This window comes from Marmota marmota, unplaced genomic scaffold (assembly GCF_001458135.2).
Source record: "Marmota marmota marmota unplaced genomic scaffold, marMar, whole genome shotgun sequence".
Classification (NCBI taxonomy): domain Eukaryota; kingdom Metazoa; phylum Chordata; class Mammalia; order Rodentia; family Sciuridae; genus Marmota; species Marmota marmota.
Window position 1 is genome coordinate 3,304,093 of NW_026000170.1, and position 7,259 is coordinate 3,311,351.

Below are 7,259 nucleotides of genomic sequence, written 5' to 3' on the forward strand. Positions count from 1 at the left end.
GTAGAGATTCCAAAAAAGAACCAAATGGAAATCCTCAAAGAATCAGTAAACAAATTAAAAATTCAATGGAAAGTATCACCAATAGATTAGACCATTATGAAGACAGATTTTCAAGACTCAATGTATATAACATTGAAAATAAAATCAACTATAAAGAAAATCTGTCAAGATACATGAAGAGAATATTCAAGAAATCTGGAGTAGGGCTGGGACATAGCTCAGTTGGTTGAGTGCTTGCCTTGCATGCACAAAGCCCTGGGTTCAATCCCCAGCACCAGGAAAAAAAAAAAAAGAAAGAAATCTGGCGTAGCATTTCAAGGCCAAATTTAAGATTCATTAGAAAAACAAAGTCCATGAAATACAAACTAAAGTATGAACAATCTTTTCAAGAAAATAATACCAGTAAATTTTCCACACCATAAGAGTGAGATGGAAATTCAAATATAAGAAGCATATAGACTCCAAATACACAAAATCACAATAGACTCACTCCAAGATACATTATTATAAAAATGCCTAATATACAAAATAAGGATGGAATTTTAAAAACTGCAAGAGAATAATGATTGGTCACATTTATTGATAAACCAGTCACATTTCAACTGACTTCTCAACCCAAACACTAAAAGATAGGAAGGCTAATAATAATATATACCAAGTTTATGAATGAGAACGGATGCCAACCAAAAATAATATACCCAGAAAAATTAAGCTTCAGAATTTAGATGATATAAAATCCTTCCATGATAAACATAAGCTCAAAGAATTCATAAATAGGAAGACTGTACTATAAAATATATCCAATAAAATACTTTATGAAGAAGGAATGAAAGATGAAAACAAAAACTCATAGAGAAATAACACTAGAAGAATAGTCAATTAATGGGTTATCAAGACCAATTTAAATATTAGAAATAAATCAAAATGACAGAAAATAAAAAAATAATTTCTTAATAATAATATTGGATGTAAAAGGTCTAAACTCTTCAATCAAAAGACATAGGCTGGCAGATTGGAGTAAAAAAATAAGACCAAAATATTCTGCGTGCAATAGTCTCACCTCACAGGCAAAAAAAACCCCAAGACTGAAGTTGAAATAAAAGGGGGGGAAAACATATTATTCACATAGGACTCCTAAACAAGCAAGGGTTGCTATTCTTATATCAGATAAAGTGGACTTCAAATCAAGATTCATAAGAAGAGACAAAGAAAGTCATGTCATACTGCTTAAGGGAATCCTACATCAACAAGATGCAGTGATTATAAGGATTTATGCCCCCAAACAAGAAACATCTAAGAATATCAAACAAACCTTTCTTAATATTAAGAATCAAATAGACCATAATACAATAATACTGGGTAACCTTAGCTCACTTCTCTCACTACTGAATAGAACATTCAAACAAAAACTAATATTCTACATAACTAAAAATGTAATTAATCATTTATACCTAACAGACCTCTATAGAATATTTCATCCATCAATGACAGAATTCACTTTCTTCTCAGCAGGACATAGAACATTTTCTAAAACAGACCATATTTTAAGTCACAAAGCAAATTTTAACAAATACAAAAAAAATAGAGAAAATACATTTCATTCTATGAGAACATCATGGAACAAAATTAGAAATCAGTAATAAAATAAAACAGAAACCACTCTAACACATGGAGATTAAATAATACACTTTTGAATGATTAATGCATATCAGAAGAAATCAGGGGACGAATAAAAACATTCTTAGAAGTAAATGAGAATAGTAATACAACATATCCAATTTTCTGAGCCAGTATGAAAGAGGTTGTAAGAGGAGATTCATATCATTGAGCTCATATATGAAAAAAAATATAGGAATATGCCAAAGAAATAACCTAACAATACATCTCCAGGACCTAGGAAAGGAAGAAAAAAGCAACACCAAAATCAGTAGAAGATGGGAAGAAATTACAATAGAGCTGAAATTAATGAATTCAAACTGATACAAAATATCAACAAATCAAAGAGTTGGTCTTTTGGAAAGGACACAGAAAATTGACAAATCAATAGCCATACTAACTAATAGATGCAGGAAAAGCATTTGACATAGGATAGCACCTATTCATGTTTAAGACACTAGAATAACTAGGAAGACAAGAATTTACCTTAGCACTGTAAAAGCTACATATGACAAACCCAAGGCCAACATTATTTTGAATAGAGAAGAAATGAAAGCATTTCCTTTTAAAATGGAAACAAGTCCAGAATGCCCATTTTCACCACGAGTATTCAACATAGTCCTTGAAACTCTATCCAGGTCAATAAGACAATAGAAGAAAATTAAAGGGATGTGAATAGAAAAAAGAAGAGCCCAAATGATCTCTGTTTGCTGGCTACATGATCCTATGTTTAGAATACTCAATAAAGTCCAATGGAAGACGTCTAGAGCTCATAAATGAATTCAGCACAGTAGCAGGATACCAGATCAATGCCCATAAATCAATCATGCCTTTATAGGTTAATAATAAATCTGCTGAAAAAGAAATTTGGAAAACTATCCCATTCACAATAGCTTCAAAGAAATGAAATAATGGGAATTAATCTAACAAAAGAGACAAAGGACCTCTACAATGAAAATCATATAACACCTAAAGAAAAAACTGAAGAATTTAGAATATGGAAAGATCATGCAGGTTCTTGAATAGGCAGAATTGATATTGTCAAAATGGCCATACTTCCAAAAGTGACACACACACACACACACACACTCAATGCAATTCTCACTCAAATCCCAATAATGTTCTTCATAGAAATAGAAAAAGCAGTCATGAAATTCGTTTGGAAAAATAAGAGGCCCAGAACAGCCAACACAATTTTTAGCAAGAAAAGTGACGCAGGAACAATACCAGACGGTAAATTATGGTACAGGGCTTAGGTAAGCAAAAAAAAAAGCATGGTATTGGGACCAAAACAGTCATGAAGATAAAATGGAATAGAATAGAAGTTAGAGACAGATCCACATAAAAACAGTTATTGTTTACTTGATAAAGGCACCAAAAATATACATTAGAGAAAAAATAGCCTCTTTGATAAATGTGCTGGAAAAACAGGAAATCCATATGTAGCAGAATAAAATTTAACCCACTATCTCTCATCCTGTACAAAACTCAACTCAAAGTGAATCAAGATATAGGAATTAGACCAGAAACCCTGCACCTGCTAGAAGAAAATGTAGGCCCAACGCTCCAACATATCAGCTCAGGAATCGACTCCTAAAGTGTAAGAAGTAAAATAAAAAAAATTAATAAATGGGATGGTGTCAAATTAAAAAATTTATTCATAGCAAAATGAACAATCAAGAGGGTGAAGAGAGAGCCTATATAATGGGAGAAAATCTTTGCCAACTGTACCTCAGATAGGGCATTAATATCCAGGATATACAAAGAACTCAAAAAACTTACCGCCACAGAAACAAAGAACCCAATCAATAAATGGGCAAATGAACAAAACAGGCACTCCTCAAAAGAAGAAATACAAATGGTCAATAAATATATGAAAAAAATTTTCAACATCTCTAGCAGTTGGAGAAATGCAAATTAAAAGGACATTGAGATTTCATCTCACTCTAGTCAGAATGGAAATTATCAAGAATACAATTAATGATAAATGCTGGCAAGAATGTGGAAAATAGGTATGCCCATACATTGATGTTGGAACTGCAAATTAGAGAAACCACTCTGGAAAGCAGTATAGTGATTCCTCAAAAAACTAGGAATGGGCTGGGCGCGGTGGCACATACCTGAAATCCTAGTGGCTCAGGAGGCTGAGGCAGGAGAATCGCAAGTTCAAAGCCAGCCTCAGCAACTTAGCAAGGCCCTAAGCAACTTGGCGACTCCAAATGAAAATATGAAAAGGGGCTGGAATGTTTCTCAGTAGTTAAGCACCCCTGGGTTCAATCACGGGTACTAATAGACAAACAAACAAACAAAAAAACTTGGAATGAAACAACTATATGACCCAGCTATCCCACTCCTTAGTATATATCCAAAGGGTTCAAAATCAACATACTACAGTGATGAAGACACATCAGTGTTTATAGCAGCATAATTCAAAATCTAAGCTAGAGAGCCAACCTAGATGCCCTTTAATAGATGAATGAATAAAGAAAATGTGATATGTATACACAATGAAATATTACTCAGCCATAAAGAAGAATGACATTATGGAATTTGCTGGTAAATGGATGTAACCAGACGCTAAATGCTAAGTGAAGTAATCTAGTCCCTAAAAGTTGAAGGCCAAATGTTTTCTCTGATAGGCAGAAGCTCATCCAAAATAAGGGGTTAGATAAACAAATAATAGAAGAAAGATCAGTGGATTAGACAAAAGGAAAAGAAGGAAGGGAGGAGGAATAGGATGGGGAAAGACAGTAGAATGAATCTGACTTAACTTCCCTAAGTGCATCTATGTATATACCACAGTGATTCTTACCATCCTGTTCATCCACAAGACACTAAGTTAAAAAATTCAAAGAAAAAAAAAGCTAAGTAAATAGCAGAAAGCTCAATAAGGTAGAAGAAAGAAGCGGAAGTAAGCAGACTGAATTACAATAAATTATATTCCATGTTTTTATAATTATGTCAAAATGAATCCTATTATAATATATAAATAAGAAGAACCAATAATAAAACAGAAAAAGCAAAGCAATATGAAAGTAAATATGACTCAAGGTAAGATTTTAAATACCAACATGCTAAAGTGGCATAACAAATATACAACAATAGAGCACTCCCTTATGAATCAGAAGAGTGTGACACGGTGAGAACACACTAAGAAGTCAGAAAAAATAATAAATGTATAAGGCAACCACTGAAAGAATAAATAGTAAATTTAAAAAAAAGGATAAATAGTAAATATTTTGGAGACAATAAATTACAGAAATGTTTCAGAATAATGGTATATGAGAAGCAAACTTGCTTCAAAACAAGTGAATTTCTAATTTGTGAAAAATAAAGAACAGATGTAGAAATTGAATGCCATTATAGAAGATAATATCCGTAAAGTGTGAAAAAGATTACATATCTTGGCACACAGTATTCATTATTTTCCAAAGTAAGGTGTCCAATACATAAACATACAATTGTAACGTTTTTAGATTATAAATACACAATCCTTATGCACATATGCTAGAAAAAAGAAAAAAAAATACATACAAAAAGAATCTAGATTTGTTTGAATTCAAATTTTTATATTGTAAAAATTAATATTTTGGAAGAAAATGAAAGTAATTACATAACTTTTAAGAAATGAATACTATAAATGGTTCAAACTCATTCTTATCATCCTGCTTCCCAATTTCCCAGCCTTCTTTGAAGCTAGGAGCTCTCTTCTGTCAGGCTTCTCCTCAATGGTTACTCAGGATAATTTAGGTTGGGTATAACCACAAAAATACAGTTACCTGGCTGTGACCACTTTACCTTTTTTACATGAAATTTAACATTTAATCTTTTTTTAAATTAATTTTATTTTTTTTAAGAGAGAGAGAGAGAGAGAGAGAGAGAGAGAATTTCAATATTCATTTTTCAGTTTTCAGCGGACACAACATTTGTATGTGGTGCTGAGGAACGAACCCGGGCCGCACGCATGCCAGGCGAGCGTGCAACTGCTTGAGCCACATCCCCAGCCCAACATTTAATCTTAATCCACAATAAAACACACACTTCATATTTCTGAGTACATTAATTTCCTTTCCTATGACTGGCTCATGCTATTATTTACACAGCATGTCTAAAATCACCCCTGCAAATCACGCAGAAGAATGAAGAAACTGTAGGTCTTTAAGAGGTGTTGGGTATTTGTCTGCAATTCTAGAAGTTCTAACTCTGCTAATTAGAGTTATGTGGCAACAGAGTCAGAACCAGTTATGTTCCCACAGACTGTATCAGTTACTTCCTGACCAGGATCAGGGTAGACTTGAATCCTTTTTAGGGGGATTCTGAGATTTGGCTTCATTCCAGGATAGGTCATGAGGAGGCAGAGATATTAGGGCTAGGACAAGCCAGAAATCAGCAAACAGAGGCTGTCTAGTTGGCCACAGAAGTCCCCAGAGCTGAACAAACTCAGAGAGCTGCTCACAGGCCAACAGAGAAGGTACTTGCTGAGCCTGGACCTTGACTGTATCTTGATTAACTGCCTCAGATATTGCACTCAGGAAGGTCACAGGCTTTTCTGAAGCGGTGGGTTATTTCTTGGGTCCCAGGTTCTGGACTGCTTCTTATGCCCATTGGTAGTGCACAGGGCTCTTTGTTGGCAGACCACATAAATCTGTTCAATTTTGCTCCTCTGTCCAGCATAATAGGACTTTTGTCTCTTTTCCAAATTCAAACTGCACTCACTTTCTGGACAGTTCCATGTTTGAATTTGGCTGCTGTCTTTGGAAATGATTTTCCTTTACCTAGATTTTCTCTCATCTGAACTCAACTTTTTTCTGATCTAGCAATCTGGATTCTGGCTTTGAGATTAGTTTCTTTGGAATTTTCATTTGGATTGGGTTCTGATTCTTGTCTTTGGATGCAGCTCTCACTGGAAATAGGAAGAGAATATCGTACCTCTTTCCAATGGTTTGTCCTTATATGATCCCCTTCCTTTAAAAGTGGTGGGTTATCAGGGCTTTAGTGCCTCACCACTTTCTCTCTCCTATTGTCTAGAAACCAGAGAATTCAATGAGTACCTCTATGAGAATAATGTCCAGGGGACCAATATATCTTAGTAGAGTCTGGGCAAGCCTATTAAGAATCTGATGACCACTTCTGTCAATGAGAACATAATGATGGTTCCCTGGTTCTAGCTATAATTTGCTGGGCTCCCATCCTGCCACCAGGCCTTCACACTGTGCATAGTACCAGCTGCTACCCCACCTCAAGTCTCAAGTCCCCACAACATGGCACTAGGGAGAGGCTGATGGGAAAAGGCACCACTTTACTTTTATCTTTGCATATACATTCACAAAATGTTAAATAGTTTGATATTTAAAATATTTTAAAAATTAATAGTTGTTTTCTGACATGCAAATACATTTATAATATAGTATTTGTGTTTATTATTATAGTGTTTGAGGTCTCAAGTCCACATATATGACTGTATTGATTATATATATATATACATACATATATTATATATATATATATATATATATACATATATATATTATATACATACATATATTATATATATATATATATATATATATATATATATATATATATATATATATATATATATA

General features: G+C 33.7%; 1 pseudogene; it reads right to left on the reverse strand.

The window, feature by feature from the left end:
• Positions 1–5,556: 5,556 nt before the first annotated feature.
• The window catches only part of LOC107154184, an 88,120-nt pseudogene continuing 86,417 nt past the window's right edge, over positions 5,557–7,259 (reverse strand).